The sequence below is a fragment of the Apodemus sylvaticus genome, chromosome 20 (assembly GCF_947179515.1).
Source record: "Apodemus sylvaticus chromosome 20, mApoSyl1.1, whole genome shotgun sequence".
Taxonomy (NCBI): domain Eukaryota; kingdom Metazoa; phylum Chordata; class Mammalia; order Rodentia; family Muridae; genus Apodemus; species Apodemus sylvaticus.
In genome coordinates, this window is record NC_067491.1 from 39,244,421 (window position 1) to 39,269,198 (window position 24,778).

Consider the following 24,778-nt stretch of genomic DNA (forward strand, 5'->3'; position numbering starts at 1 on the left):
ATATACAGCAAACCGGTGACCACCATCAAACTAAATGGAGAGAAACTTGAAGCTACCCCACTAAAATCAGGGACTAGATAAGGCTGCCCCCTTTCTCCTTATCTTTTCAATATAGTTCTTGAAGTCCTAGCTAGAGTAATTAGATAACATAAGGAGGTCAAAGGGATACAAATTGGAAAGGAAGAAGTCAAACTATCACTATTTGCAGATGATATGATAGTATACTTAAGTGACCCAAATAACTCTACCAGAGAACTCCTTCAGCTGATAAACAACTTCAGCAAAGTGGCTCTGTCCCACCTGGCCCATCCAATGCCACGGCCAACAAAGGGCAGAGCCAGTTCTCACACTTGCGTGCCCTCAGGGCTGGCTCATACACACACACACACACACACACACACACACACACACACCATCAGTGCCAGCAGTTCATGTGGGGTTCTTCTAGTCTCTGGCTCATTCCCCACCTTGGGAGCTTATCCAAGCCTGCAAAGTGCCAGACTGGTCCCTAGCTTCCTGTCTTGGTCCCCTGACACCAGACTGGTAGTTAGTTGTTTTAGGCTTGCTTTTTTTCAGGTCAGAACACTGAGCACAGACATAGCCTGTCTCATCTCTGCCACCTACTGACAGACATATGACACTGCAGCCATAGATTGCTGCAATGCTGCTAGGGGCGGGATCAGATTCTATTTCTACTCTCACTGCCGTCCAGTACTTAAGTTGGCTATGTGTTAGTTATCTATGATGTACCTAGCTAGCATTGCCCTGTCACTCTGCCTCTTCAGACTGCAGGCAACACTCAACAGGCAAGTCTGCACCTGGAAATAAACTCTCAAAGACCCCATTCGATCCACCAAGCATCTCTCTCTTTGTTCTTTCTGCACGACTTTTGCCCAAACGATTACCCCAATATTACTCAGCTTCCCATTGCTGTAAGTAACTCAAGAAGAGATAATTAATGGATAAAAGGCAAATTAAGCTACTTGCATAAGATCTGGTAGATCTATTGGGATGGATGGAAGTTATCAGTAGAGAATGCTTGAGACAGAAAATTTTCTCATTGGAAGCCAGAGAGTCAGGAAGGAGCTGCAGTCCCACAGTCTCCTTGAAGCTCATGATGACCTAAGGATTTCCCACCAGTGCCCATTAGTGCCACTGTGAGATCAAACCTTCAACACCCAAACACTGGAAGACATTCAACATCCAACCTACAGCAATGTCTCCTTCAAACCCTGCCCCATCTACTGTCAAAAAGCTAGCACCATCCTGGAGAGACCTGGTTTCCTGTCCAAACAGCAGTTCAAGCAGAGAAAGACTGTGCAGAATGATATCTTGAGTCTCTTCTCTAATAGTCAAAGCACTTCCTTTTATTCAAAATTTAATTAAGCCAGCCATGGTAGTGTGTGTGTGTATGTGTGTGTGTGTGTGCGTGCGTGTCTGTGTATCTGTGGGTGTATCTGTGTGTATCTGTGTGTGTATCTCTGTGTGTGTGTGTGTGTGTGTGTGTGTGTGTAGTCCCAGAACTTGGGAGGCTAAGGATAGAAGATTATAATTGAGGCCAGCTTGGGCTACCAGGGAATCAAGACCAGACAGACAGACAGACAGACAGTGGATAGACAGATCAATAGATAAATAGGCATGAACAGATAGACAGGCAGGTAGACAGATGGTAGGCAGGCATGATGGTTCATGGCTATCATCCCAGCACTTGGGAGGCTAAAGCAGGAGAGCTGCATTTGGTTTCTTTCTTTCTTTCTTTCTTTTCTTTCTTTTGCTAGAATTGTTTCATTCATTTATTTATATTTTATGTATATTTGTGTTCTATCTGCATATACACTTGCATGCCAAAAGAGGGCACCAGATGCTAGTATAGAAGGTTGTGCATGACCATGTATGTGGTTGCTGGGAACTGAACTCAGATCCTCTGAAAGAGCAGCAGAAAATCCTCTTAACCACTGAGCTATCTCTCCACCCCCCCCCCCCCCCCCCCGAAAAACTGCAGTTTTAGTTCAAGACCAGACCAGGATATGCTACATCGAGAGTTCCAAGATTAAATAGGCAATAGAAGAAATAAATGAATTAAAAGTTTGAAGGTACACATAAAAATACACAACCAGATTCCTTTCACAATAGAGAGTAAGTTCAGTATCAGTCATTCTGCCATGAGGGACGAGGTGTCAGTGACAGAGCACTCCTCCACCACGTACATGGGTTTGATCCTCACCCCCAGAACTGTTCACACAGAGGAAGCCATTTCCTTGCTTCTACATTTGGCGATGGACAGCAGCAGCTCTTTTGTACATATGAGGAGAACATAGGAAACCCCACCGTGTGACCCCACATGGCCTCCAGTTGATCAGATTTCCAGCCTGTCAGCTCCAAAGCCCTAAAGAGGCTGTGATGGGCAGCTCTAACAGCGTACTCCTCCTGCGGAGTCCTTATGGGATAGCTCAACACACAGCACGAGGGATGCCACTAAGTAAGCAGAGAGATTAGGATCTGGGCGTGGGGTTGGCCATGGTCACGGGACTGCATGCTGCTGATAAATTTGTTCTTCCTTCATCCACATCTCTGGTCAGCATCCCCGTCTAGAGCCCCACCCTGACTACTCTGATGACTTGCTCTCTCCAGATCTCCTGCTGTATAGTTTTAAGAGTACTTATTCGGTTTTATTTATTTATTTATTTATTTATTTATTTTTTATTTTGGTTTTGGAGACAGGGTTTCTCTGTGTAGCCCTGGCTGTCCTGGAACTCCTCACTTTGTAGACCAGACTGGCCTCGAACTCAGAAATGCGCCTGCCTCTGCCTCCCAAGTGCTGAGACTACAGGCGTGCGCCACCACGCCCGGCTCTCGTTTTATTTTTAATTGTGTGTGTGTGTGTGTGTGTGTGTGTGTGTGTGTGTGTGTGTGTGTGTAACTACTGATCAAATCTAAGGCCTGGTGCGTGCTAGGAAAGTGTTTTTACTGTGAGACTGTCTCTCCACCAAGCATTTTTTTCTTTAAGATCTAGAGGTCAGTGTTCCCACCCATTCATTAGAATGAAAACAGAAGCTATTTCTCCATAGCAGACCTTGTTGGCATTTACTCTAGGCTCCGCCCCACAGTTACCTAGCAACAGCCAGGTATGCCCCCTTCTCTCTCTCTCTCTCTCTCTCTCTCTCTCTCTCTCTCTCTCTCTCTCACTCACTTTTTTTTTATTCGACATATTCTTTACATTTCAAGTGATTTTCCCTTTCCTGGATTCCCCCCTCCCCGAAAGACCCATAAGCCCTCTTCCCTCCCCGTTCCCCAATTCACCCCTTCCCACTTCCCTGTCCTGGTATTCCCCTACACTGCTGCACTGAGCCTTTCCAGGACTACCTCCTCTCTCTCTTGCACTTTTTTTTAAAAATTTATTTATTAAATGTAAGTACACTTTAGCTGTCTTCAGACACTCCAGAAGAGGGGGTGTGAGCCACCATGTGGTTGCTGGGATTTGAATTCAGGACCTTCCAAAGAGCAGTTGGTGCTCTTTAACTGCTGAGCCATCTCTCCAGGCGCTCGCTCTCTCTCTCTCTCTCTCTCTCTCTCTCTCTCTCTCTCTCTCTCTCTCTCTCTCCTCCCATTGTCTCCCCCTCTCTCCACTGCTCAAGACCCGCCTCCTCTCCCCTCCCCTCCCTTCCCTTCTCCTCCCCTCCCTCCCCCCTCTCTCCCGTCCTCTCAACTCCCCTCCCCATGCCCTGAATGAACTGTTCATTCAGTGTGTGACTGGTCCCTCAGTGGGAAGGGATGCCTCAGCATGGCGCATGGGTTCCCAGAGGCGCCCCTTTCCCCACACCTTACCGTGCCTACACCAAAACATATCCCTACTTTCTTTCTTTTTTATAAATCACAAGAGACCTTACGATGGACGCTGTCACCCAATAGGAGTACCAAGGGCTGCTGAATAAATGAAAATAAATGAATCTGTCACAAGCGGAGTGGGCCATGAGCATTAACATGTGGGTGTGGGCAGAGACAGCGTGGTAGAGGAAGCGCCTACTCCTTCGTTAGATCTTTCCCATTAGTGGTCGCCTGTCCCAAGTAGGGATGCCGCAACTCAGCCAAAAGAGCTATTCCTCGGTTTTTACGTCCTTCCATAATTGAATGCATTCTCCTCGACAAATGGGCGCGGTTGTCTGACTCTGGCAATGACTCGGTTGGAGGCGTTCTGCACAGGTTGGCCTACAGAGGGTGCTAGCTCACTTTAAAAAATAAAAATTAAAAATAAAAAAAAATAAAAAAATAAAAAACTGAAAGAAGCAGGGCGCTGTCCCTGGAGCCTGAGGCAAGCGCTGAGATGTAACTGAAGAGAGGTTTGTGTTTACACGGTTTGCTCCCAAACCAAAGTTAATAGAAAAAATAAAACCATAAAGCAATTTGTGAAGAAGTTCGAGACACACGAAGTCTTCTCCCGAGGCAAAGAACTGGCTTCGGATCTCAACGAGAAAGAGAAGCACAGGGAAGAGAAGCAGGAGTACTCTGTGAACTAGAAGACTGGGACCGAGGGGCTGCAGGGTCTGGAGGGAGAGAACATTGACAAGCCCCTCCGACATGCAATCCATCCTTAGGTCATGCCGGGAAATGCAGACCTTTAAAACCAAGTGGGCGGTGCCTTGTGGACTGTGCACGCCTTGTGGACAGGACACGCCTCGACTGCGGCTCAGACAGGCATAGCATCCCTGAAACTGGTTCTTGGCTCTTGTGTTCTGCTAGGGTTCATGCTTAGCCCACAGAGAAGAAAGGAAGCAGGTGGGTCGCCTGGAAATGCACTCCAGCGTCCCAGTGCAGGGTGGCAGTCGCACAGTTTAAGGGACAGTGGGAGTCAGACATTCTTAAAGCTGTGACCTCCTATCTTATCATCATCTACAACTGTCACTTCTTGGGCTCCTGGTCTGTTCAAGGTGACAGTCGTTTGTTTGTTTTTTTGTTTTGTTTTGTTTTGTTTTTTTAATGCTTGGTGGCTAAACTAGAAACACAGATCAGTGCATCGCGGTAAAGGCTCTGGCTGCTAAGCCAGACAACCCCACTTGAATCCCTGGGATAAAGGCATCAGGTGTCCCCTGATGTCCACAGTCCTGCTCACCCACACCCACGCCCACCCCCCTCCTAGAATAAAAGGATAAGTATGTAAAACTCAAAGAAGGCCAAGGATTGCTTTTGTTTAAAAAAATGACCCACCTCCCCCAACTACCCTTAAAATCCAACAAAACACATTCTTGTTGTTGTTATAGAGTAGGGAAATATCTATTTTTTCCCAATGAATTGCCTTGATTAAACTGATTGTTTGAGGGGCTGGAGAGATGGCTCAGTGGTTAAGAGCACTGGAAGCTCCTCTGGACCTTCCAGAGGTCCTGAGTTCAAGTCCCAGCACCCACATGGTGGCTCACAACCATCTATAACAGGATCTGATGTCCTTTTCTGGCATGCGGGTGTACAAGCAGATATAGCACCAATAATAATAATAATAATAATAATAATAATAATAATAATAAAATAATAATAAATAAACATTATTTTAAAAATTATTTTGAAACTGATTGATTGATGATAAAATGTTTATCTTTCAAGGCTGGAGAGAGGACTTAGTGGATCAGAGCATTTTCTATACACACCTAAGTATCTACATTAAAAAGTTAAGTCTGTCTGTGCACCCCTATAATTCCAACACTGGATGATAGAGACAGAAGATTTGCCTGGCTTGCAGACTTCCCATCTAGCTGCAGTAGGAGACCAGGAATCAGGAGGCAGAGCAAGACAGCACAGTTCTTCTTTGTCTAATGCATACTCACCCTCCCCTCCCCAGTTAAGATTTATCTTTCAAACATGTCCTCAAGATTCTTTCTCCTTACGATTTCTCTGTTTCTTTTCTTTAAGGATTTGCTTCCTTTTTTGGTGTTTGGCTAGCCTTCTTTTTGTATTTTAAACCATTACCTATTAAAGTATTCAAAAAAAGTTAAACTGAAATGCCTGAAACAGTGTACACCCACAAGACCAAATACCAATAAGCACAACTGCCCTGCTCTACTGGGAGCCATTTTGCATGTTAGTGTCTTTGAATAACATTGGCACACAAAACAAACAAATAAAAAGACCCCAAGGTATAGACCCTGGGTTTGGTTTGCTGAGTACCTGGATCTTCCTGCCACTGGAAGGTCTCAATGGCCTCTCCATCCCCTTTCCTTCCTTCTTACTATGGGAGGCCATAGACATTGAAAGAACCCTCTCCAGAAAGCAAAGGAGTATAAGGTTGACCTTCCCCAGCCTTGCTGCATATAAACTGAATGAAGGAATTCACCAGCTTACCTTGTCTGAGAGAGAGAAGGAAATGCCTCCTAAAGGGATCAGGATGTATCAGAAAGGACAGACTTTCCTGGGCTTCCTCTGGGTCAGATCAACACATTTTACATTGCGGTTAATTCTGCATGAAACTGGTGTGGTATGTGTCTGTCTGTGTGTGTGTGTGTGTGTGTGTGTGTGTGTGAGAGAGAGAGAGAGAGAGAGAGAGAGAGAGAGAGAGAGAAGCCCATATAACTCAGGCACAGAAGCAGTTTTCTCTAGGTCTTGAATTTTCAGTCTGAAGGCTCCAGGGTAATGAAAAGGGCTAGTTAGAGCTCTTTGTCATGCTTTCTGAATGAAAAAAGGAAGGAAGGAGGAAGGAAGGAGGGGAGGGAGGGAAGAAGGGAGGGAGGGAGAGAGGAAGGAAGGAAGGGAGGGAAGAAGGAAAGAAGAAGAAAGGAAAGAACGTGACTGTTCCTCAGTATGGTGGAGGAAAGTTTATTGTAGATAAAATGGAGACATAACCAGAATCAGAGACATCGGTGAGAGTCTAGAGTGGGCATGACCCTGTGCAATCTGAGAAGGGGGAAGGCAGGAAAGAGAGGGGAGTCGGGATAGCAGCCAGGAGGACAAAGGGGGGGGGCAGGAAGGGTGACCAAAATGAGTGCATTATTTAGGGAAGAGCCTCTAGGGGAGGGGCAAGCCATTCCCTGGAGAGTTGGAGGTAGCAGGCAGGGTACACCAGCCAAATCCTTCAACAGGCAGGGACTGCTGCACGTTGGGAGAGCCTGGAGGCCAGGTCCGCTTTGTGATGTTAAATAGGCACTTGAGCCTCTGTCCTAAATTTGAAATTTTACACTTTCCTTCTGTTTTAGGCACATCTGCCTTTGTTTTCCTACCTTTCTACCTCTGCCAGGCACAACGGCTACCTGAAGAACGTCACCCGTGCTGTGCACCATGAATCAGGACCAATATAAAACCGCAAATTAAGCCGGGCGGTGGTGGCACACGCCTGTAATCCCAGCACTTGGGAGGCAGAGGCAGGTGGATTTCTGAGTTCAAGGCCAGCCTGGTCTACAGAGTGAGTTTCAGGACAGCCGGAGCTACACACAGAAACCCTGTCTCGAAAATCCAAAACAAAAAACAAAAAAAAACAAAAAAAAAAAAAAAAAAAAAAAACCCTGAAGATTAGACAGACAACAAAGAAGACAAGTTATGCATGACTGAGCCTCCAAAGGCTGCACTTGCCAATCAGCGTCAACAAGGTGCTGCATGGCTGCAAGGCTGGTGGGGGTGACAGACAGCGCATGCTCCACAGAACCCAGCACGCCCCGCCTTCACCATTCTTACACTTCTGATGAATTACATCTACAGATCCTTTTAATGTGTACAAGGGTAGCGAAATTCTCTTTTCTTAAAAAAATAAATCTCGTTGTTCTAACTTCGAATGAAGCAGGCACAAAAGTGCCAAATTCTGATGCAAGTAAGACTAGGGAGGGGCTCCTCCAAGGGATCCTCGCCATTGCCTAAAGAAACAGGGCAAACGAGAACCCAGGCCACCCAAGAGGATGGTCCCAAAGGGTAGAAAGGTAATGAGGCATAAGGAGATGCTCCTGCAGCACGGTGGAAACGCTGTGGCCTGTAAGCATCTTAAAAAATACAGCAAACAGAATTCTTGGCTAGGCGTGTGGTGCCTGTAATCCCAGTACCCACAAGGCGTGAGACAGACGCATAACCACGAGTTTGAAGCCAGGCTGGCTGCATTACATAATAAATTCTAGGTCAGTTCAGGCACAGAGTCAGACAGACCCTCTCTCAAAAACAAAAGCAAAACAAACAAAACAAACAAAACCAAAAGACCTTCCAAAAAACACAAAATGGGATAGAGAGGTGGCTCAGTGGTTAAGAGTCCTGACCGCTCTTCCAAAGTCCAGAGTTCAATTCCCAGCCCTCTTCTGATGTATCTGAAGACAATGTAGTCACGTACATAAAATAAATGTTTAAAACACACACACACACACACACACACACACCACACCAGGAGCTAGAGAAGTAGCTCTATGGATAAACTCCTTGCCGCACAAGTATGAGGATCTGAGTTCGGATCCCGTAGCACTCATGTAAGGAACTGGGAGCAGTCTGTGCAAGGGATGGAGTCAGGAGCTTGCAGGGAAGCCAGTCTAGTGAACAATGGGCTCCTGATTCAGTTAAAGACTCTATTTCAAAAAAATAAAATGGAACTGTAGTGTGGTAAAGGAAAACACTCAACATTGACCTCCGGTCTCAATGCACACGCGCATTCACGCACGCACACACATACACGCATATACCACACACAGAAGAAAGGTGGGCAGAGGACTCGGGCTTCTTTCATTGAGAGGAATAAACAAGAAATGGGTGTGGAGTGGTGGAATGGGAGGGCAGCGCGATGGATAGGAAGATCGGAGAATGGTTTGCTGAAGGACGGTCTGTGTATGGGGCTGGTCTTTAAGGGCTGCCAGCTGGCTCAGGGTGTGCCCCTGGGGAAAGCAGGAAGCTGACCAATGCGATTGAAAGACACTTTGTTCCATATTTTGTTTGATCATTTAGAACAGTTCAGATAATCATCCACAGGACCAAGAACTGGTGTTTAGAGGTCTTGGTCTGGCCACATCATCAGTGTATAAATGAAAGAAAAGAATAAAAAGTAAAGAGGAAAGGGAAAGGAAGAAAGGGAAGAGTTTGAAATGTAACATAAGTTAGGAGGACATTAAGTCATATGGGGAATCTTCCTAAACATAAAAACCTTCAGGGAAGAAAAAAATGCAAACTCATACAATCAAAACACAAACCCGAGACGCTTACATCAGTGGAAAGGGGGAAGGAAAGAAGCTGGAATGGTCTGGTTTCCCGGAGAGAACCCAGCCTGCTCTGGGTACTCACAGCAGAGGTGGGGCTGGCTGACTGAATGGAACTATGAAGTGTGACCTGAACTCCACCCAGGTCAAAGAAGCAGGTGTAACCGGAGGTCATAGCCTGGCCATCTCTGGTCCCCAAAGACTCTGGAAATGAGTGGGGCCAATTCAGGATGAGGGAGGCAAGAAGAAACGTGGGACAAGAGATCCCTTGAGTTTCCCTTACTCAGGTCCACGGCCATTTCAAGCATCAAGGAAGTAATACAAAGTAACAAAAACAAAAAATAAAACAAACAAAACCCCAGCAGCGCAAGCTCCTGAGGAGTGATATCTTTTCATTATTAGCTACTTTGTTCTCTCGTTTCAATGGTTAGGTTGCTTTGAGCTGTGGGCTAAGTTTTTGTCACATTATGATAACAGCAATGGTGGCGTTCTGTGTGTGTGGACGCCAGGCACAGGAGGGACAGCTCTTACCTTCCTGACTCATCAGAGCCTCCTGTGGTTGAACTTGAGCTCATTGCTGTCACATCACCTCAGAACTGGTTACCCCTGTTCTTATATTCTGAACAACTAGAGGCTGTCTTTGAAGAGGATAGGAAAAGCGCCAGGCCAAGCAGTTAACCAGTAAATTCTTGAAAGTTTAAAATATCAAACAACATTCTCTGCTGGTCTGAGTTCCCGAGAAGGTCTATGAGGTAGATCACTTCTGAGTATAAATTACAACAATTCTAGCAAATTAGTCAATATACCTGTGAAGCTTTGAATAAAAATGGCCCCATAGGCCCATAGCCTCTTAGGACACTATTAGGAGATGTGGCCTTGTTGGAGAAGGTGTGGCTTTGTTTGAGGAAGTGTGTCACTAGTGGGTGAGCTTCTGGGTCTCAGTAGCTCAGCCCAGTACCCTTTCTGGTGCCCTCAAATCCAGATATAGAACTCTCCACCCCTCCTTCAGCGCACATGTTTGCTACCATGACCATAATGGACTGAACCTCTAAAATTGCAAGTCATCCCCAATTAAATGTTTTCATTTATAAGGGTTGCCATAGTCTTGGTGTTTCTTAGGCAATAAAACCTTTTGACATGATTTATCAACAAAGGGCATTTTATTATGAAAGGATAGGAAATAATACAGCCTAACTCTAATGACCCCAAGAAATCAGGAGTTTAAAATGCTATCTCGTTTTGTTAGAAACTGGGTAAAAGGTCACATTCCAGAGCCCGCCCTTTGTTTAGACCTAGTAGAAAGGCCTTGAATAGGTGATCCTGGCCCCATAGGGTAACTGGAAATGGGCTAAGCTTATCTTCTGTAAACTTACGCCATTACCCCTAAGCAGGAGTTCACGCAGCTGTAGACATTATAGGAAACTAATTGGTCTACTGAGCGCGGGCTCCGATAATTTAAACTGATTGGCCTAAAAACTATGGAGTGGTACAAATCAATTGGCTCGCATTTCGCGGGCTCTCCATGCTAAGAAATGATTGGTTTGTGATTCTCGGGCTCTGTCGTAAACTTATAAAAGCGGTCGCAATCCGGCACTCGGGGTCCATAGTCCTCTAACCCTGCATGGTGCATGGCTATGGAACCCAGAATTCTGGAAATAAAAAAAATCCTCATGCTATTGCATCGAGACCGTTTCTCGTGGGTGATTTGGGTGTCGCCTTCTGGGGTGTGGGGTGCTGGGGCACCCTCGGTTTTTGGGGTCTTACAATTAAAAAACAAAATGTATTCTCAAACTCAGTCGCTGTTTTATTTTATTTTTATTTACTTTCTTCTCCATTTGTTTATTTATTGGCTTTTACATTCCAATTGCAACCTCCCTCTGCTCCCAGTTCCCCTCTACAGCCCCTTTCTCCCACCCCTCCCCTTCACCTCTGAGAAGGGGAGACCCCCCTACAGCCCCTCTCCCCCACCCCTCCCCCCAAACCAACCAACCCTGATGCCTCAAGTCACCGCAGGACTAGGTACATTCTCTCCCACTCCCAGACTTGACAGCCCAGTTAGGGGGAGCAGGACCCATAGCCAAGCAACAGGATCAAGGTAAGCCACCACTGTAGTTGTTGGAGGACCTGCATGAAGACCTGCTACACATGCGTGGAAGGCCTAGACCCAATCCTTGGGTGCTTTTTGGTCTCTGGTTCAGTCTCTGGGGAGCCCTCAAGGGTCCAGGTTAGCTGACTGTTGCTCTTCTTGTGGCATCCCTGTCCCCTCTGGGTCTGGGTAACCTCACTCAGGGTGATATTTTCTAGTTCCATCCATTTGCCTGGAAATTTCATGATGTCCCTGTTTTTAAGTAACATTGTATAAATGAACCACATTTTTTGTATCCATTCTTTGGTTGAGGGGCAACTAGGTCCGTTCCAGTTTCTGGCTCTTACAAATCAACTACGAACATGGTGGAGCAAGTGTCTTTGTGCTATGGTAGAGCATCTTTTATATGCCCAGAAATAGTATAGCTGGGTCCTGAGGTAGAACTATTCCCAATTTCCTGAGAAGCAGCCAACTTGATTTCCAGAGTGACTGTACAAGCTTGTACTCCCACTGGCAGTGGAGGATTATTCCCCTTGCTCCAAGTCACCACCAGCATGGGCTGCACAGAGCCATCTTGGGGCAGTCATGCACATGGTTTAAGTTTGACATTGGTCAAGGACAATCCCTGGCTTCGGGCAGGAATAGGGAAGTAGGTTAAAGCAGGAATTTTTATCCTAGGGTGGAGAAGCTCAGTGAAGGTTAAATTCATTGTTCCCCCAGGTCTAGGAATTCCTGAATTAAGCAGGTGACCCACCCAGCTGCTGGAGCAGTCAAGACAAGGACCTCCAAGAGAAGCTAGACAACTTCTACCGGAACTCAGCCTGGAGTCTGGGGGGAAGGGTTTGCCCAAACTGTTAAAAGGTCTGACTGCCATTAAAGTTTCCGGCCTTGATCAGTGAAATATTGTCTTGGCCCTCCTTCTTTTCACCCCTTCCCTATCCATCCCTCAGCTTCTGTTCCAGCAACCTAGTTTGTAATAGCTGCAGGCAGCTATGGAATACAACACTTAAGCTCAGAACAGCTTTACTCGTAATAGCCAGAAACTGGAAACAACCCAGATGTCCCTCAACCCAAAGAATGGATACAGAAAATGTGGTTCATTTACACAATGGAATACTACTTAAAACCGAGGACATGAAATTTGCAGGCAAATGGATGGGTGTAGGGTTGGTGAAGATCCACCTGGACTTGAGTTTTATGCAGGGTGAGAAATATGGACCTATGTGCACCTTCTACATGCAGACATCCAGTTAGACCAGGGCCATTTGTTGAAGATGCTTTCTTTTTTTCCACTGTATGGTTTTGCCTTCCTTGTCAAAAATCAAGTTCTTTAGTTGTGTGGGTTTATTTTAGGGTCTTCAATTCAATTCCCTTGATCAATCTGTCTGTTTCTAGTCAAAGTATCAGTTTCTCAGATGATATGATAGTATATATAAGTGACCCTAAGAATTCTACCATAGAACTCCTACAACTGATAAACACCTTCAGCAAAGTGGCTGGAAACAAAATTAACTAAAACATAAAATCAGTAGTTCTCCTTTATACAAATGATTAACAGGCTGAGAAAGAAATCAGGAAAACAGCACCCTTCACAATAGCCACAAATAGTATCAAATACTTTGGTAATAACTCTAACCAACCAAGTAAAATATCTGTATGAAAAGAACATCAAGTCTTTAAAGAAAGAAATTGAAGAAACTATCAGAAGATGGAAAGATCTTCCATGCTTATTGGTCAGTAGGATTAACACCGTGAAAATGGACATCTTACCAAAAGCAAGCTACAGATTCAATGCAGTCCCCATCAAAACTCCGACACAATTCTTTACAGAGCTTGAGAGAACAAATCTCAATGTCATATGGAAAAATTTTTTTAAAAACCCAGGATAGCTAAAAACAATCCTGTACAATAAAAGAACTTCTAGAAGTATCACCATTCCTGATTTGAAGCGGTACTACAGAGCAATAGCATTTTCTTACATTTTAAAAATGTTTTTAATGCGTGTGGTGTGTGTGTTTAGATTTTCACAGATGTCAGGCATATTGGATCTCCCTAGAGCTAAAGTTGTAGGTGGTTGTGAGTTACCCAGTGTAGCAGTGTGAATGCTGGGAGTCTACAAAAGCAGCATGGTCTCTTAACTGCTGAGCCGTCTCTCCCACCTCCTCAGTTATTATTTTATTATCCTAAACAGCAAAGACTTGCAAAATTGAATGAACTGTGTATCATTGTAAGTGTTACATTAAAAACAGAGAAGTAGCCAGACGGGTCAGGGGATAAAGGCGCTTGCTGCCAATCCTGATGCCCTAAGTTCCACTCCCTGAAATCCATCATGGAAGGAGAGAATCAGCTCCTGCAGGCTACCCGCAAACTCTCACACAAGATGTTATGCATGTGTATGTGCATGTATGTATTGGCACACACTCACACATATACACACAGTCATACACATATCCACATACACACTCACATATACATACATACAATCACACTCACATACAAATACACACTGATAGTCACATACACTCTCTCTCTCTCTTTCTCTCACTCTCTCTCTCTCTCTCTCTCACACACACACACACACACACACACACACACACACACACACACACGAATATGGGGGGAGTACTATCATAAAAAAAAGAACCTAAGCAAGCTGAAGGGAAATCCTGTGGTCGCATATTAAGATACCTAGGTAATATTTATAGGAGCCACTTGTCTGAACTGAGCTCATGCTCAGGTTCAACAGATTGGAGCAAAGAGGAGCCACTGTGACTGAGGTCCCACACCACCAAGCCCAAACTAAGCCCTTTATCTGACCTTCTGAGGAACAAGGAGAGGGAGAGACAACAGCCAGATCCTTGGAGGCAATGTTAAAGCCAGCACGAAGAAGTCTCTCCTGTAACCTTAGCCAGCCATTGAAGTGAGCACAGGGTCCCCAATGGGGGAGCTAGAGAAAGGACCCAAGGAGCTGAAGGGGTTTGCAGAGCCACAGGAGGAACAACAGTAAGAGTCACCCAGTACTCCCAGAGCTCCCAGGGACAAAACCATCAACCAGAGAGTACACATGGAGTTACCCATGGCCCCAGACACATCAGCAGCAAAGGATGGTCTTGTTAGACAACAAAGGGAGGAGAGGCCCTTTGTCCTGGAAAGACTTAATGCCATAGTGTAGAGGAATACCAGGACAGGGAAGCAGGGGAGGTTTGATTGGGGAAGGGGAGATGGCTATGGGTTTTTCGGGGGATGGGGAACCAGGAAAGGGGACAACATTTGAAATCTAAATAAAGAATATACCTAATTTTAAAAAAGGAAAAAATAAAAATTAATATTATAAAAAAAAAGAAAGGCCCAGATTTGTTCTTTCTTCCTTCCCTAGTCTCTTCCCCAGCCAATCTCCATTCAGCCCATCAGAATATACTTTTATTTTATACTATGTGTTGCTTGATTCTTGGAACTGCCAATAAAAGACAGTTTAGACTAAATTTGTTTGTAATTTGCCTTTCGATAGACATTCTATCTAAGGGGGGGGCACCCCTGTTGACACTGGTAACTGGTACCAGCACAAGAAAAGAACTTAAATCAAGAGCAGAAGAGGAAACCCAGTGACCCTCAACTATTGAAAATGACGCCATCAAACGCAGCGGTGCAGGTCCGTCATCCCAGATACTCAGGGGGTTCAGGGAGGAGGGTAAGGGCCACAGAGTGAGTATAAGGGCAGACAGTAAACTTAGCAAAAGCCAAGGGCAGAAGGAAGGCTGGGGTTATAGCGCAGTCTGTCCTTTCTCTGCTTGGTGTGTAGTAACAATGAAGTCTTTGGTTCAGTTCTCGGGAACAAGGGATGAGGGGAGAGAGGTCTGCTGTGTGGTCTGGCTCTTGAGGGAATTGAATCTAGCTGTTATCCAGAGGTAGAGAACAGAAACCACACACCCAGTAGTGCAGGGTTGCTTCTGTCTTAGCTAGGGTTTTACTGCTGTGAGCAGACACCATGGCCAAGGCAAGTCTTATAAAGGACATCATTTAATTGAGGCTGGATTATAGGTTCAGAGGTTCAGTCCAGTATCATCAAGGTGGGAGCATGGCAGGCACGGTGTGGGGGGAGCTGAGAGTTCTACATCTTCATCTGGTGGCTGCTAGGAGCAGACTAACTTCCAGCCAGCTAGGATAAGGCTATTAAAGCCCACATTCACAGTGACATACTTCCTCCAACAAGGCCACACCTCCTCCAACAAAGCCCCACCCCTCCAACAAAGCCACACCCACTCCAACAAGGCCACACCTCCTAATAGTGCCACTCCCTTGAGCTGGGCATACTCAAACTACCACAGCTCCCCCTGCACAGAACACAAGGCCAACACTTTTTCTCTTCAATTAATAATTTCTTGGTCATTCACGGAAATGTCTCCAAGGTTCTCATGATAGCCTCATCTTTGCATATAGTTCCAGAACAGGGTATTGTGGACTGTCAAGATTTTTTTTTTTATGTATCCATCAGTATTGTATTATGAAGTTAGAAGAATCTGTGCAGGGACATATTAACCACACACAGGTTTAACTACATTCAACATTTGTTATTGTTAAATCTGTTTCCCCTAAGTCTGTCGCTTGCAAATCTGGTTACCATATCTTTGTTTTCATTCAAACTCACAGTGAAAAAGATTTCAATAAGTCTGGGTCATGGAGAAAGTCCTCACAGAAATGATTAAGAATTTTTCCATTGAGCTGACACAACCAAATCTTATATTTTAACACTTTTTCTACATATTTCTTCAATTTTATCAGAAATTTTTTCCATGTAATTATTCAATATTATCAGAAAATGTTTATAATTGCTCTTTCAATTAATTTAGAAATGATTTTTGGCAAGGAATTATTTAGCATGAAAATCTTCAATGTTAACACATTTTTCTATATATCTTCAATTTTATTAGAAATATTTTCCATGTAAATCTTCAATTTTGTCAGAAAATGTATATAATTCCACTTTCAGTTAACTTAGCAATGTTTTTTAAGTCAACCCATTTATCTGCATAATTTTCCATGAAAATATTCAATATTAACACTTTATTCTACATATATCTTCAATTTTAGCAGAAATATTTTTCATGTAAATTTCTAATTTTATCATTCATAAACAAATTCCACTTCCAATTAGTTTAGAAATGTTTTTATGTCAACCGTTTTACTGTATAATTTTCCATGAAATTGTCAATTTTAACCTGTTTTTCTATATATTTCTTCAATTTTATCAGAAATATTTTCCATGTAAATCTTCAATTTTATCAGAAAATGTTTCTACTTCCTTTTTGCAATTAATTTATCAATGTTTTTGTGTCTAGCATTTTATCTGTATAATTTTCCAAGAAAATCAATTTTAATGTGGTTTTCAATATATTTCTTCAATTTTACCAAAAACTTTTTCCATGTAAATTTTCAGTTTTTTAAATAAATGTTTCTACTTCTTTTTTCAATTAATTTAGCAATGTTTTTATGTCTACCATTTTATCTGTATAATTTTCCATGAAAATCGTCAATTTTAACGTGTTTTTCTATATACTTCTTCAATTTTATCAGAAATATTTTCCATGTCAATCTTTAATTTTATCATAAAATGTTAATAATTCCTCTTTCAATTAATTCAGAAATGATTTTTAAGACAACCAACTTATCCGTATTGTTTTACATGAAAATCTTCTATTTAAAATCTTTTTCTATATATTTCTTCAATTTTATCAGAAATATTTTCCATGTAATTATTCAATATTATCAAAAAATGTTTATAATTGCTTTTTCAATTAATTTAGAAATGTTTTTGGCAAGCAATTTATCTGTATCATTTACCATGAAAATCTTCAATGTTAACACATTTTTCTATATATCTTCAATTTTATCAGAAATATTTTCCATGTAAATCTTCAATTTTATCAAAAAATGTATATAATTCCACTTTATTTTTTCATAGTTTTTATTGAATATATTCTTCATTTACATTTCAAGTGTTATACCCTTTACTGGTTTCCTCCCTCCCAGAAAACTCCAACCCATCCTCCCACCCCCTGCATCCAAGAATATGCCCCTTACCCAACCCACTCCCACCTACCCCGCCTCGATTTCCACTTTGCTGGGGCATCTATTGAGCCTTCATAGGACCAAGGACCTCTCTTCCCACTGATGCCTGACAAGACATTGCTCTGCTGCACTTTTGGCTGGAACCATGTGTACCCCTTGGTTGATAGCTTAGTCCCTGGGAGCCCTGGGGCATCTGACTGGCCGACATCATTGTTCTTCCCATGGGGCTGCAAACCCCTCAGCTCCTCTGGACTGCCTTGGGGATCCCGTGTTCAGTTCAATGGTTGGCTGCTTCCATCTGCCTCTGTAGCTGTAAGGCTCTGGCAGGGCCCCTCCAGAGACAACCATAACAGGCTCCTTTCAGTAAACACTTCTTGTCATCCATAACAGTGTCTCCAGGTAGGACAGTTTCTGGGTGGCCTTTCCTTCAGTCTCTGCTCCACACTTTGTCTCCAAAATTGCTCCTGTGAGTATTTTGTTCCCTTTCTCGGAAAAGCCAAAGCACCCCCACTTTGGTCTTCCTTCTTCTTGAGTTTCCTGTGGTCTGTGAATTGTAACTTGTTTATTTTGAGCTTTTGGGCTAATATCCAGTGAGTGCATACCTCACTTAGGATGACACTTTCTAGTTTCATTTGTCTAAGAATTTCATGAATTCATTGTTTCTAATAGCTGAATAGTACTCTATGGTGTAGATATACCACAATTTATGTATCCTTTCCTCTGCTGAAGGACATCTGAGCTATTTAAATAAGGCAGCTATGAACATAGTGGAGCATGTGTCCTTATTACATGTTGGAACATCTTCTGGGTATATGCCCAGAAGTGGTATAGCTGGGTCCTCAGGTAGTAAGTACTATGTCTAATTTACAGAGGAACCGCCAAACTGATTTCCAGAGTGGTTTTACCAGCTTGCAACCCCACCAGTAATGGAGAAGTGTTCCTCTTTCTCCACATCCTGGACAGCCATTTGCTGTCCCCTGAATTTTTCATCTTAGCCATTCTGACTGATGTGAGGTGGAATCTCAGGGTTGTTTTGATTTTCATTTCCCTGATAACTAAACATCCTGAACATTTCTTTAGGTGCTTCAGAGCCATTTTGAGTTTCCTCAGTTAAGAATTCTCTGTTTAGCTCTATACCCCATTTTTTAATAGGATTTTTTGACTCTCTGGAGTCTAACTTCTTGAGTTCTTTGTATACATTGCATATTAGCCCTCTATGGGATGTAGGATTGGTAAAGGTCTTTTTCCAGTCTGTTGGTTGTCATTTTGTCCTATTGGCAGTGTCCTTTGCCTTACAGAAGCCTTGCAATTATAAGTGGTCCCATTTGTTGATTCTTGTTCTTAGAGCATAAACCACTGGTGTTCTGCTCAGGAATTTCCCCATGTGCCCATATATTCAAGGCTCTTCCCCACTTTCTCCTCCATAAGCTTCAGTGTATCTGGTTTTATGTGGAGGTCCTTGATCGACTTGGACTTGAGCTTTGTGCAAGGAGATAAGAATGGGTTGATTTGCATTTTTCTGCATGCTAACTGCCAGTTGATCCAGCAACATTTGTTAGAAATGTCTTTTTTCCACTGGAGATTTTTTAGCTCCTTTGTCAAATATCAAGTGACCATAGGTGTGTGGGTTCATTTCTGGGTCTTCAATTCCATTGCATTGATCTTCCTACCTGTCTTTGTACCAATACCATGCAGTTTTTATCACTATAGCTCTGTTGTAGACCTTGAGGTCAGAGATGGTGATTTCCCCAGAAGATCTTTTGTTGTGGAGAAAAGTTTTCACTATCCTGGGTTTTTTGTTATTCCAAATGAATTTGCAGATTGCTCTTTCTAACTCTATAAAGATTGAGTTGGAAATTTGATGGGGATTGCATTGAATCTGTAGATTGCTTTCGGTAAGATGGCCATTTTTACTATATTTAATCCTGCCAATCGATGAGAATGGGAGATCTTTCCATCTTCTGAGATCTTCTTTGATTTCTTTCTTCAGAGGCTTAAAGTTCTTGTCATACAGATCTTTCACTTGCTTCATTAGAGTCACCAAGATATGTAATATTATTTGTGACTGTTGTGAAGGGTGTCATTTCCCTAATTTCTTTCTCAGCTTGTTTATCCTTTGAGTAAAGGAAGGCTACTGATTTGTTTGAGTTAATTTTATATCCAGCCACTTGACTGAAGTTGTTTATCAGGTTTAGAAGTTCTCTGGTGGAATTTTTGGGGTCACTTAAGTATACTATCATATCATCTGCAAATAGTAGTATTTTGACTTCTTCCTTTTCAATTTGTATACTTTTGAGCTCTTTTTGTTGTCTAATTGCTCTGGCTAGGACTTCAAATACTATATTGAGTAGATAGGGAGAGTGGACAGCCTTGTCTGGTCCCCGATTTTAGTGGTATTGCTTCAAGTTTTTCTCCATTTAGTTTGATGTTGGCTACCAGTTTGCTGTATATTGCTTCCACTATGCTTAGGTATGGGCCTTGAATTCCTGATCTTTCCAAGACTTTTATCATGAAAGGGTGCTGAATTTTGTCAAAAGATTTTTCAGCATCTAATGAAATGACTGTGTGGTATTTTTCTTTGAGTTTGTTTATGTAATGGATTACATTAATGTATTTCCTTATATTGAACCCTTCATCCCTGGGATGAAGCCTACTTGATCATGGTGAATTATTGTTTTGATGCATTCTTGAATTTGGTTGGTCAGAATTTTGTTGAGTATTTTTGCATCAATGTTCATAACAGAAATTGGTCTGAAGTCCTCTTTCATTGTTTGGTCTTTGTTTAGTTTAGGTATATGTGTTATTGTGCCTTCATAGAATGAATTGGGTAGTGTTCCTTGAGTTTCTATTTTGTGGAACAGTTTGAAAAGTATCGGTATTAGCTCTTCTTTGAAGATCTGATAGAATTCCCCACTAAACCCATCTGGTCCTGGGCTTTTTTTTTTTTTTGGTTTTATTTTTTGTTTTGTTGAGAGACTATTAACAACTGCTTCTACTTCCTCAAGACACATGGGAGTATTTAGATGGTTTATCTGATCCTGTTTAATGTTGGCACCTGGTATGTGTCTAGAAATTTGTCCATTTCATCCGGATTTTCCAATTTTGTTGAGTATAAGCTCTTGTAGTAGGATCTAATGATTTTTCTGAATTTCCACACTTTCTGCTGTTATGTCTCCCTTTTCATTTCTGATTTAATTAATTTTATTTTATTAATTTTATTAATTTAGTGTCTCTGTGCCCTCTAGTTAGATTGGCTAAGGGTTTATCTATCTTGATTTTTTCAAAGAACCAGCTCCTGGTTTTGTTGATTCTTTGTATAGTTCTTTTTGTTTCATTGTTAGAGGTAGAATTCTATTTGTGTGGTTGTCTTCTTCTGGGTTTGTTGAAAGAAAATTACTGAATTGCTTTTCCTAGTGTGCAGTTTCCCAGCTTGTCTTGATATTTTCCCCATTATCCTTTGTAGTGCTGGGTTTGTGGAAAGATATTGTGTAAATTTGGTTTTGTCATGGAATGTCTTGTTTTCTCCATCTATAGTAATTGAGAGTTTTCCTGGGTATAGTAGCCTAGGCTGCCATTTATGTTCTCTTAGGGTCTGTATGACATCTGCCCAGGATCTTCTAACTTTTATAGTTTCTGAGAAGTCTGGTATAATTCTGATAGTTCTGCCTTTATATGTAACTTTACCTTTCCCCCTTACTGCTTTTAATATTCTTTCTTTGTTTAATGCATTTGGTGTTTTGATTATTACATTCTGGGAGGAATTTCTGTTCTGGTCCAGTCTGTTTGGAGTTCTGTAGGCTTCTTGTATGTTCATGGGCATTTCTTTCTCAAGGTTAGGGAAAATTTCTTCTATAAACTTGTTGAAGATATTTACTGGCCCTTTAACTTGTAAATCCTTGCGCTCTTCTATCCCTATAATCCTTGGGTTTGGTCTTCACATTGTGTCCTGGATTTTCTGGTTTGGTTTACAAGCATTTTTGCATTTTGCATTTTCTTTGACTGTTGAGTCAATGTTTCTATGGTATGTTCAGCACCTGAGATTCTTTCTTCTTTCTCTTGTATTCTGTTGTTGATGCTTTGCATCTATGACTCCTGAATTCTTTCCAAGGTTTTCTATCTCCCAAGTTGTCTCACTTTGTGATTTCTTTATTGTTTCTACTTCTGTTTTTAGATCCTGGATGGTTTTGTTCAGTTCCTTCACTTGTTTGTTTGTGTTTTCCTGTAATTCTTTAAGGGATTTTTGTGTTTCCTCTTTAAGGGCTTCTACCTGTTGAACTATGTTCTCCTCTATTTCTTTAAGGGGGTTATTTATGTCCTTTTTGAAGTCCTCTATCAGCATCATGAGATGTGATTTTAAATCCAACTCTTGCTTCCATGTGTTGGGGTATCCTGGATTTGCTGTTGTGGAAGAACTGAATTCTGATGGTCCCTTGTTGCCTTGCTTTCTGTTGGTTATGATCTTCCGTTTGCCTTTTACATCTAGTTATCTCTAGTGTTAGCTGGTCTTGCTGTCTCTGACTGTGACTTATCTGTCCTGCAAGCCTGTGTATCTGTACTCCTGGGATTCCTGTTCTCTCTGTGCACACGGGTATTTAGGCACTCTTTGGAGACCAGCTCTCCTGTGCTCCCAGGCCTTTCTGCACTCCAAATGCCTTGAGTGCAGCTGACTCTCTAGGAAGTATCAGGAGATGGTGTTTTCACTGTGGCAGATCTGACAAGTGTCTGCCCCAGCAGAAAGGGCAGGCAGAGGAGGAAGGGGCAGAAGGAATGGCATATTCCTTCAATTTTATCAAAAATATTTTCCATGTAAATGTTCAATTTTATTAATAAATGTTTCTACTTCTTCTTGCAATTAATTTAGCAATGTTTGTATGTCTCCCATTTTACCTGTATAATTTTCCATGAAAATCATCAATTTTAACGTGTTTTTCTATGTATTTCTGTATGTAATCAGAAATACTTTCTATGTAAATCTCCAATTTTATCATAAAATGTTTATAATGTGTCTTTCAATTAATTTAGAAATGTTTTTAAGTCAACCAATTCATCCATATTGTTTTCCATGAAAATCTTCTATTTAATCTCTTTTTCTATATATTTCTTCAATTTTAGTAGAAATATTTTCCATGTAAATCTTCATTTTTAACACAAAAGGTATCTAATTCCACTTTCAATTAATTTACAACCAATTTGTCTTTATTATTTCCCATTAAAATCTCCAAATTTAACATTTTTTCCTATATAATTCTGCAATATTATCAGTATTATTTTCCTTGTAAATTTTCAATTTTATGAGAAAATGTTTATAATTCCACTTTCAATTAATTTAGAACTGTTTTTATGCCTACCATTTTATCTATAATTTTCCATGAAAATAGTTAATTTTAACATTTTTCTATATATTTCTTCAATTTTATCTGAAATAATTTCCATGAAAATCTTCAATTTTATCTTAAAATGTTTCTACTTCCTTTTCCCATTAATTTAGCATTTTTATATCTAACTTTTTTTAAAGATTTATTTATTTATTATATGTAAGTACAACGTAGCTGTCTTCAGACACACCAGAAGAGGGTCAGATTTCATTACGGATGGTTGTGAGCCACCATGTGGTTGCTGGGATTTGAACTCAGGACCTTCAGGAGAGCAGTCAGTGTTCTTAACTGCTGAGCCATCTCACCAGCCCTATATCTAACTTTTTAATCTGTGTAATTTTACATGATAATTGTCGATTTTAGCCTGTTTTTGTACATATTTCTTCAATTTTATCAGAAATATTTTCCATTTTTGATTGCATTGTGTTAATTTGTTTGACTTTAAAATGCGATGTTTGAGTTCCTGACTTGAGTTTCATAAAAGGGATTAAATGAGTTTTGGCTTTGGATTAAGACAAGATTTCTAAGAATTTCTGAACTGTTGCTAAATATACTCTGCTGTTTTCCATTATGCACTTATGTGAACCCGTATTCTTAGCTGTAATTATTTTTTATTCAATATATTCTTTATTTACATTTCAAATGATATCTCTTTTCCTGGATCCCCACTCCCCGAAAGTCCCATAAGCCCTCTTCTCTCCCCCTGTTCCCTGATCAATCCCCTCCCGCTTCCCTGTCCTGGTATTTTCCTGCACTGCTGCACTGAGCCTTTCCAGGACCAGGGGCCTCTCCTTCCTTCTTCTTGGGCATCATTTGATATATGAATTGTTGCTTGGGTATTCGAGTGTCTAGGCTAATACCCGCTTATCAGTGACTGCATTCCATGTGTGTTCTTTTGTGATTGGGTTACCTCATTCAGGATGACATTCTCCAGTTCCATCCATTTGTCTAAGAATTTCATGAATCCATTGTTTTTAATAGCTGAGTAGTACTCCATTGTGTAAATATACCAGATTTTCTGTGTCCATTACTCCGTTGAGGGACATCTGGGTTCTTTCCAGCTTCTGGCTATTATAAGTGGGGTTGTTAACTTATGACGTGTAACTTATATGCTGAAAAATGATGGTAGCAATATATATATATATATAAAGTCATTCTTTTCTGTGATTAAACCATCATGTTTCTGCAAGAGCAGGAAGCCAAAGTAACTTTTAAAAACACTGTAATTTGTAATGCACAGTAATCTTAAATCTGAGCCCAAGCAAATCAGACGGTTCTGTTGGTACTGTGTGAAGTGATCGCACTCGCAGTGGAGAGTAAACAATGTGTGATGTGATCACAAACGCAGTGGAGTATAGGCGCTGGGTGCAGAAGCAAGGCTGCTGTGAAGTCGTGATACAACACCAGCAAGCACTGGCAAAAATATCTCCAATTTACTCATCAACACAAAATACAACATCTTCAATTAAAGAAGATATACATGTCCTGCACCTTACTCGCCTTCTATGTTATAGACTGACACTTTCTATTTTAGTTTTTACAGTTAGAGTGCATATGATTCATCTTGAGTTTCAGTCATCTAACCTTGCCAGGAGAATAAGAATTGTTATGAAGCTCTTACTTAATTTTGAAAGGAGGAAATAGCTAACATAGAACTTTATGGATTACACTGTTATGTGATTATGAAAACAGGTTTTGACATGCTTAATTGTGTTTCATACTTTAAAATCTTTCTTACAAACACTGACTTAATAATTATCATAATTATACACACATCTTTGGGAAATAGAGAATATTGTTGTTGGTGTTGCTTAAAATGGAAAAAGTTTTTTCTTCTGGTACTTCCTATATGTAACTTTAATCATGTATCATTACATTTCTGAACTCCAAGATCATATGACATTTCTTCATGACTTGACTTCTGTATTGCATAAATTCTACATGTTGTTGTGCTATAAACTCACTGAATATTTATGCCAGGTCCAATAACCTTGCCACTTTCTATAGGAGATATCCTGGTGCTTAACATATTGGTGTCATGAATACTATTGGATGGGCAAATAAGTAAACATGCATTGTACTTATAAAAAAAGAAATATTTTCCATGTAATTAT

General features: G+C 41.5%; 1 non-coding gene across 1 annotated transcript; it reads right to left on the minus strand.

The window, feature by feature from the left end:
- Positions 1-552: 552 nt before the first annotated feature.
- Positions 553-678, minus strand: LOC127671398 (small nucleolar RNA SNORA17). The gene has a single exon (XR_007974754.1). It is a non-coding gene; the product is annotated as a small nucleolar RNA SNORA17 (small nucleolar RNA).
- Positions 679-24,778: the final 24,100 nt, after the last annotated feature.